This window comes from Geotrypetes seraphini, chromosome 10, assembly GCF_902459505.1.
Source record: "Geotrypetes seraphini chromosome 10, aGeoSer1.1, whole genome shotgun sequence".
NCBI lineage: Eukaryota > Metazoa > Chordata > Amphibia > Gymnophiona > Dermophiidae > Geotrypetes > Geotrypetes seraphini.
The window spans coordinates 99,106,940-99,116,605 of record NC_047093.1 but is presented as its reverse complement, the minus strand read 5'-3'; the positions used below and the strand labels follow the sequence as shown (position 1 = coordinate 99,116,605).

Below are 9,666 nucleotides of genomic sequence, written 5' to 3'. Positions count from 1 at the left end.
CAACAATACCAGAAGCAGTGAAAGTGTTCAAAGGAGTAATAGAGAACAGCCTCACCACAGTAGAAGTGGACTTGGACCAGATATACTATCAGATCGACAATCTTAAAAGCCACAAATCCCCTGGACTAGATGGAATTCATCCGAGAGTCTTAAAAGAACTGAAGGTTGAAATCGGAGAGCTTTTGCAAAAACTTGCCAACCTGTCAATTAGAACTGGACAGATAGTGAACGTCACGCCAATTTTCAAAAAAGGATCAAGAGGAGAACCGGGCAACTACAGACTTGTGAGTCTTACGTCTGTCCCTGGAAAGATGGTTGAAGCACTGATTAAAGATAGCATAGTCCGGCACTTGGATACACACGACCTGATGAGAGCCAGTCAACATAGCTTCAGGAAAGGGAAATCATGTTTGACAAATTTACTTCAATTTTTTTGAGACCGTGAACAAACAAATTGATAGTGGAGAACCGGTGGGCATAATATACTTGGACTTCCAGAAAGCGTTCGACAAGGTTCCACATGAAAGACTTCTCAGGAAACTACAAAGCCATGGAATAGAAGGATTTATACTAAGATGGATAGGCAAATGGCTGGAGAACAGAAAGCAGAGAGTAGGCATAAATGGGAAGTTCTCAGACTGGGAGAAAGTGACTAGCGGTGTGCCCCAGGGCTCGGTACTTGGGCCCATCTTATTTAATATTTTCATCAATGACCTAGAAGAAGGAACATCCAGTGAGATCATCAAGTTTGCAGACGACACAAAGCTATGCCGGGCAATCAGATCGCAGAAGGATAGCGAGGAACTCCAGAGTGACTTGTGTCAGTTAGAGAAATGGGCGGAGAAATGGCAGATGAAGTTTAATGTGGAAAAGTGCAAAGTAATGCATTTAGGCAGAAAGAACAAGGAACACCAGTATAGAATGTCAGGTGCAACTTCGGGTAAGAGCGAACAAGAAAAAGACCTGGGTATATTGATAGATAGGACACAATGCGCGGCAGCGGCAAAGAAAGCAAATAGAATGTTATGCATGATAAAGAAAGGAATCACAAGTAGATCAGAGAAAGTTATAATGCCGCTTTATGTTCTTATTTTCTTGTGTAGCAAAATCTCAGCGTTAGGAGGGATTCGATATCGGAGAACTACTCCATTGCCTGGCTTGTGTCAGGACCGGTTAGAGAGGAACACAAAATCCATACTGTTAATTCTTTAATCATTATGTCATTCAGTCCTAATTGGCTTCTAATTTGCAAAAGAAAATACCCCAGTCACAGGTGGTCCTAGTGTCTGAAATCAAGGCTCTTTAGATAAAAATTTATGTGTTTCACATCTCTCTATGCCCTTCTTTGTTTTCTCCTATTGAAAATTTTTTTTATTTTCTACAGAACATGCTAAAGGCCAAGAAAAACTTGTAGCTACTGTTGTGTAATATATTTTATGAATAGCTTTATGTATTCAAGATCTCTTTTCTCTGCCCAGTGAATGGTATAAATATGTAACCCTCTGCAGAGACTGGACTACTACTTTCAGTGAGCTACTAGGCAGCTTCTCAGCTAGTACAGAGCAGTGAAAGAGGACAGCTGGGACCATGAGACCAATACTGGTGCTGACTGTGGGGCTTCTCCTGACCTATGTGCTTCAGGCAGAGGCACAATCGTCAACAACGGGCGACAACTTATACGACAACTACTACGACAACACCTTATACGACGACTACTACGACAACACCTTATACGACGACAACTTATACGATGGTAATCTATTCAATGTTTGTTTAAATATAAAAGTTGAGCTGTAAGGGTGGAGAGATAGGTGAAACCTTTAGCTGTAGCGTAAATTACTCACACTGGTCTGGGAGTGCACTTCAGTCCTGGCATGCAACATTGCCTCTAATCTGCCTGCTATTGGCATCTCTAAACAGAAGAATTTGTGGTGGCAATATGAAGGCAAACTAAAGTGATATTTCCACCATCACAGTCCCTTGTCTTTAAAAGTTGTGGTAAAAGACCGTAGAGGCTTTCTGTACAGTAAAGAGCTCTTTGGTTAGTTTAAGCCACTCTTTAAGAACATAAGAGTTGCCTCCGCTGGGTCAGACCAGAGGTCCATCGCGCCCAGCAGCCCGCACCCGCGGTGGCCCATGAGGTCCACTGACCTGTTAAGTGTCCCTGCCTTTCCTGTACCTATCTCTATGTCTATCTGTCCCTGCTTTTCCTATACCTGTCTCTATGTCTATCTGTATCCCTCAATCCCCTTATCCAGTAGGTATTTATCCAAACCTTCCTTGAACCCCTCAAGCGTGCCCTGCCCTACCATATCCTCTGGGAGCATATTCCATGTGTCCACCACCCTCTGAGTAAAGAAGAACTTCCTAGTATTTATTCTAAACCTGTCCCCTTTCAATTTCTCCGAGTGCCCCCTTGTATTTGTGGCTCCCTTCAGTTTGAAGAATCTGTCCCTGTCTACCTTCTCTATGCCTTTCAGGATTTTGAAGGTTTCTATCATGTCCCCTCTAAGTCTCCGCTTTTCCAGGGAGAAGAGCCCCAGCTTTTCTAACCTGTCAGTGTATGAAAGGTTTTCCATACCTCTTACCAATTTAGTTGCTCTTCTCTGGACTCCCTCCAGTATTGCCATGTCTTTCTTGAGGTACGGTGACCAGTACTGGACACAGTACTCCAGATGGGGGCGCACCATTGCACGATACAGCGGCATGATGACTTCCTTCGTCCTGGTCGTGATACCCCTTTTGATGATACCCAACATTCTGTTTGCTTTCCTTGAGGCTGTCGCACATTGTGCCGATGCTTTCAATGTTGTATCCACCAACACACCCAGGTCTCTTTCAATGTTACTTACCCCTAGCAATGATCCTCCCATTTTGTAGCTGAACATCGGGTTCTTTTTCCCCACATGCATGACCTTGCATTTCTCTACGTTAAAGCTCATTTGCCACTTTTTTGCCCATTCTTCTAGTTTCGTTAGGTCCTTTTGGAGGTCCTCACAGTCTTCTGTGGTTCTAACCCTGCTGCAGAGTTTGGTGTCAAATGCAAATTTTATAACCTCACAATTGGTCTCCATCTCCAGGTCGTTTATAAATATATTGAACAGGAGCGGTCCCAGTACCGACCCCTGCGGAACTCCGCTTGTGACCCTTTGCCAGTCTGAATATTGGCCCTTTACTCCAACCCTCTGTTTCCTACCCTCCAACCAATGTTTGATCCATCGGTAGACATCCCCTTCCACCCCGTGGTTCCACAACTTTTTAAGCAGCCATTCATGGGGTACCTTGTCGAAGGCTTTTTGGAAGTCAAGGTAAATGATGTCAATGGATTCCCCTTTGTTCATCTGGCTGTTTATCCCTTCGAAGAAGTGCAGTAAATTTGTAAGGCACAACCTTCCTTTGCAGAAGCCGTGCTGGCTCGCCCTCAGCTGTCCATTGCTTTCCATGTGCTTGCAGATGCTGTCCTTGACCAGTGATTCCATCATCTTTCCCGGAACTGAGGTCAAGCTCACTGGCCTTTAGTTTCCCGGGTCTCCCCTTGATCCCTTCTTGAAGATAGGTGTGACATTTGCTATTTTCCAGTACTCCGGGATCTCCCCAGTTTTTAAGGATAGGTTATAGATTTGCTGGAGCGTAACTGCTATTTCGTTCCTCACTTCTTTTATTAATAATAATAATAATAATAATAATAATAACAACAACTTTATTCTTGTATACCGCCTTACCCAGGGAGTTCTAGGCGGTTCACAGCAATTTATCAAAGTTATAAACATATCAGAGATTACAAATAGTGCACGAACAATAAAGAACAATTGACATAGAATGATGTCGTTGAGGTTAGCTGGAGAAGGGAAGTAAAGGTTGAGGGTAGTGGGAAGGGATATTACAGTAAGAAGGAGAGAGAGGGGATTTCACCCTTGGGTGGATTCCGTCTGGGCCTGGTGATTTGTCACTCTTCAATCTATCTATTTGTTGGAGGATATCCTCTTGGCTTACCTCTATTTGCTCTATCTTTTTGCCCTGATCCCCACTTATGATTTCCTCGGGTTCTGGAACATTGGATGTATCCTCGCTTGTGAAGACCGAAGAGAAAAATTTGTTTAACCTGTCGGCTACCTCTTTTCCCTCTTTCACCACTCCCTTCATGTTTCCATCATCCAAAGGTCCCACTTCCTCTCTCGCCGGTTGCTTCCCCTTCACGTACTTGAAGAATGGTTTGAAGTTTCCCGCTTCCCTTGCCAGCTTCTCCTCATATTCTCTTTTTGCTTCCTTAACCATCCGGTGACATTCCTTTTGTTGTTTTTTGTGTTCCTTCTGGTTGTCCTCAGTTGGGTCCTTTTTCCAATTTTTGAACGATTGTCCCTTACAGCCTTTTTCACTGCGTTTGTTATCCACACCGGGTCTTTTGTTCGGTTCTTTTTGCAACCCTTCCTAAACCTGGGGACATACAGGTTTTGTGCCTTGTGCACCGTGTCCTTGAGTAGGGACCAGGCTTTCTCTATGGTCTCCATCTTCCCTGAGCTGCTTCTGAGTTTTTTCCCCACCATTTTTCTCATAGCATTGTAGTTCCCTTTTCTGAAATTTAGCGCTGTTGTTGTGGTTCTTTTCACCTTTGATGTTCCTACTTCTAGTTTGTACTGGATCATATTGTGATCGCTGTTTCCCAGTGGCGCTAATACTACTACCTCCTTTGCGGGTCCCCCTAGCCCGTTGAGGATTAGGTCGAGAGTGGCATCTCCTCGCATTGGATCCTTGACCATCTGCTCCATGAAGCAATCCCTCACAGCCTCCAGGAATTTTGATTCCATCGCGCAGTCGGAGTGTCCGATACTCCAGTCTATCCCAGGGTAGTTGAAATCCCCCATCACCACCACACTTCCTCCTTTGCATTCCTGCCTCAATTCAGCCTCCAGATCTTGGTCGTTGGCTTCTGGCTGTCCCGGTGGGCGATAGTACAGTCCCAGTTTTATGTCAGCCCCATTTCTTCCTGGTAACTTAACTCAAAATGATTCCAAAACTTCCGCCCTTACTGCTGTTTCCATCCTGGTCGAGTGAATGTAGTCCTTTATATATAATGCTATTCCTCCACCCTTCTTGTACGTTCTGTCCCTCCTATAGAGTTTGTACCCCGGTAGGACCACATCCCATTTGTTATCCTCGGACCACCATGTCTCTGTGACTCCAATTATGTCCAATTAACTCCTTGTTGGCTATGACTTCTAGTTCTCCCATTTTGGCTCTCAGGCTCCTTGCGTTTGTGTATAAGCAATTGTAGTCCCGGTTGTTTGTTTTCCTTGCTGGTTTCTCTTGTGGTTTGTTGCTCCTGCCGACTCCCTCTAGGGCTGCCAGCTCTTGAGTTTCGTTTTGTTCTCCCTCTATCTGTGGTGTGTCCTCTATGTCCTCAGCCTGCTTCTCCGATTTCCCAAATGTCATATGTCCCTTTAGCTCTTGCTGTTCGCTCTTTTTTTTGCTCTCCAGTTTCAGTTGTTCCTTGGACCACTGTATTCCATCCTTAAGTCCTCCTCTGCATTTTCCCCCCACAGTATCTTTGCTCGATACTCTCGTCCGATGTGTCATCGTTAGACCGACTGTCGGCTTTCCCCTTCTCCTCAGTGTAAAGCCTTTTCTATTGCAGTCTTGATGTTGTTCGCCAGCATTCTTGTTCCCGCCGCGCTCAGGTGCAGTCCGTCCCTCCTGAAGAACTTGTTCTTCCCCCCAAAAGTTGTCCAGTTCCTTACAAAGTGGAAACCTTCCTCTTCGCACCATCTCCTCAGCCATCCATTTATTGCTTGCAGCTCGGTCTGCCTCCTCGCATCCGCCCTCGGTACTGGCAGGATCTCAAACTATCATTATGATTTGATAGCATTGTTCAATCAATTTTTCTATATAGGCATAAAGTCAAGAATCTATACAAGATTAGAACAAAATCTAAACTCTGCACTTCTAGTTCTGAACACATACTTTGTCCTAGCTAAGGGGCTAATATTTAGCTAGTGGTGGTGACCATTTTTTTCTTTTTTAACGCTGACCATCACATGCAAAATTAGAATCAGATATGTCCAGGCACTAGCCCTGAATATTCAGGTAACCTGAGATACCGGAGGTTATATAGTATGGCCAATATTCAGTCCTACTTCTATGAGGGGTAAATATTCAGTCCTACTTGTCCAAGGACCAATGTTCCCTCTAAAGACTGAGTTCATGTGAGCAAAAAAAATGTTTTCATGAGCAAAAAGTTTCCTTTATATCACACTAGAGAAAGAGAAAGCAATGCTTGTCCACTTGTGCTGTGCAAAATATAAAGAAAGCAGATATAAATAGCTAAAAATTGACATTCCAACCACCAGATTACAAATCAACAAATGTAAACAAAATAAAAACTGAAAAATGATACCATTTTATTGGACTAACCCCCTCTTCTATTAAACTGCGCTAGCAGTTTTTAGCGCAAATAGCTGCAAAGAACTCTATGAGCGTCGGGAGCAGCGTGGGCCATTCAGCACGGCTCACCTCGCTACAAACTGCTAGCGCAGTTTAATAGAAGAGGGGGGGGGGGGGTAAATATATTTTTCAATTAACTTTCAGAAGCCAAAACCTCCTTACTCAGGACAGTATACTGCTATTATGGAATCCTATCCTGACCTGAGGAAGAAGGCTTTGGTCTCTAAAGTTAGTCAAAAAAGGTATTAAAATTAATCCAATATAATAGCACCTTATTTCCATTTTCTGTTTTTACTTATTAACATGGCTACCACACTACTGCTGAGGAACTTTGACAATATAGCACTCATGGAACTGGCATAACTAAGGGGAAATACCTTGATAAAGCCCCATGGGCAAAACATAGCCTATGTTGGAATGAAGAACCCGTGCTATGCTTCATAAAAGAGATGAGTAAAAATATTAAAAACATAAATATAGAGTTATAGATAAATTATTCTTAAGAACAATATATTGAAATAGACCGATGAAGACCTTGGTGAAACTGTGAATGAAACTCATATGCAGGCTGCACCGCTGAGGTCTTTAATGGGATTGAATTGAAAATATGTAAGGTTACTTGTTTTTGACTACCAGTGAGGCAGAACAGGAAAAGTACGAGCATGATGTTACTCTGCAAAAGGTGCCATATCAGCTTAAATTGGAAACCTGGCCCTTTAAGGTATTTTCAGTACCAGCAGCCTAGGAGAAACCAGGTTCCACTTGCTAGGGAATATAAGCCCAACCCCCCTCCTAGGAGAGAGTGGCGTGACTATGACATGCTAAAAGAGAGATCCCTGAATCACAGACAGGGGTAGGCAAGGCAGAGGAACAGTCAAGAGTGCAAACCGGAAGGGGAAAGGAGGAGTCATTCCCTTCAACTCCCAGCAGTCAGGACGTGGAAATGGCCTGAGACCAGCTGCTGAGAGCTTGGTAAGGGAAGAGGCTATGGAAACTGCTGAATTACCTCTAGGTGCAAGCTCTGACCAGGAATGGATGATAGTGAGAGAGTTTGTCTTTTGCCTAAAAGAATTGAGTTTTGTGCTTGCTGGCTATGCAAGCAGAGGTCAGGTGACCTTAATTAAACAGAGCAGGAAAAATCTCTGTTTTTACTCTGCGACTTTTCTTTTGTTTGTGTGCAAAGAAGCTGTGAATTTAGCCTGTGAGGTTTCCCTGATACAAGTCTCTACAGCATTAGGGCTAGATTCACTAAGCAAACCGATCGTGTACCGATCGGTTTGTGACCCGATTTCCCTCCGATCCGATTCACTAACCTGTATCCCGATCATCCTCCGATCTAAGCATGCAAATGAGGGGGAACGGCATTCAAATGATGGCAGGTAGCGATTCACTAACAAAAAACCTGCAACACCAACTAGGCCGGTTGATCACAAACAAGCGACTGCTGAGGACCAGTCGCTCAGGTCCTTTTTGACTGCCCTGCATTCTGCTGCTCTGGTCTCTGCCCCAAACTCCTGCTCTCAGCCCCAATCTCCTGTCTGCCCCAAACTGCTGCAGCCCCGATCTCCTGCCTGCCCCGAACTCCTGCAGGAGAAGATCGGGGCTGCAGTGAGCACACACGTATAACTTCTTGCCAACCGAGAGAAAGTCATACATGTGATACTCGATGCAAAAGACTGGATAGCAACCCTCTTGCTACTCTCAGGAAAGACAGGGTTGGAAGAAAAGGAGAGGGAGTAGGGTTATTTGGTAAAGATCATATTAAAACCACACAATTGTAGGGCAAGGAAGAGGCACTGTGAATCAATTTGGAAAGAGGGAATGGTGAATATATTTACATTGGTTTGATATATAGACCTCCTTCACAGACAGAAGAAGTGGATAGAGATTTAACAGTAAACATTCGGAATATATCTGCAAAAGGGGAAGCCTTACTAAAAGGTGATTTTAACATGCCGGTTGTTGACTGGGGTATCCCTATTGCGAGTTCTTCTAGAAACATAGAAAATGACGGCAGAAAAGGGCCACGGCCCATCAAGTCTGCCCACTCTAATGACCCACCCCCTAACTTCTTCCCCTAAGAGATCCTACATGCCTATCCCATTTTTTCTTAAAATCTGGCACGCTGCTGGCCTCAATTACCTGCAGTGGAAGATCATCCCAATGACCAACCAACCTTTCGGTGAAGAAATACTTCCTGGTGTCGCCATGAAATTTTCCACCCCTGATTTTCAGCGGATGCCCTCTTGTGGCCGTGGGTCCTTTAAGTAAAAAGATATCATCTTCCACCTCGACACGGCCCATGATATATTTGAACATCTCAATCATGTCTCCCCTCTCTCTACGTTCCTCGAGTGAGTATAGCTGCAATTTACTCAGCCTTTCCTCATACAGGAGATCCATGAGTCCTGAGACCATCCTGGTGGCCATTCGCTGAACTGATTCAGCTCTTAGCACATCTTTTTGGTAATGTGGCCTCCAGAATTGTACACAATATTCCAGATGGATCTGTACAACGGCATTATGACTTCGGGCTTCCGGCTGACGAAACTTCTATGGATACAACCCATCATTTGTCTAGCCTTGGATGAAGCTTTCTCCACTTGATTGGCAGTTTTCATGTCTTCACTAATGATCACTCCTAAGTCACGTTCTGCTGCAATCCTAGCTAAGGTCTCACCATTTAGGGTGTAAGTTCTGCACGGATTTCTGCTGCCAAGGTGCATGACCTTACACTTTTTGGCATTGAAGCTTAGTTGCCAAGTCGAGGACCAATGTTCCAGTAAGAGTAGGTCCTGTGTCATACTGTCGGGCAATGTGCTTCTGCCTACTATGTTGCATAGTTTGGCGTCATCGGCGAATAATGTTATTTTACCTTGAAGCCCCTGAGTCAGGTCTCTTACGAATATGTTAAATAGGATCGGGCCCAAGACCGAGCCCTGGGGCACTCCACTGATCACCTCCGATGTTTCGGAGAGGGTACCGTTAACCACCACCCTCTGAAGTCGACAGTTTAGCCAGTCTTTGACCCATATAGTTAATGTTTCTCCTAATCCCATCGAACTCATCTTGCTCAATAACCTGCGGTGTGGGACGCTATCAAAAGCTTTACTGAAGTCCAAGTACATGACATCCAGGGACTCTCCCATATCCAGCTTTCTTCTTACCCAGTCAAAGAAGCTGATTAGATTGGATTGGCAGGACCTTACCTTTGTAAATCCATGTTGA

General features: G+C 44.3%; 1 long non-coding RNA gene across 1 annotated transcript in view; it reads left to right on the top strand.

The window, feature by feature from the left end:
• Positions 1-1,510: 1,510 nt before the first annotated feature.
• Positions 1,511-9,666, top strand: part of LOC117368219 — a 58,590-nt gene continuing 50,434 nt past the window's right edge. The window contains exon 1 of the long non-coding RNA XR_004540928.1: positions 1,511-1,753. This is a non-coding gene — a long non-coding RNA (uncharacterized LOC117368219). The remainder of the gene's footprint in view (positions 1,754-9,666) is intronic.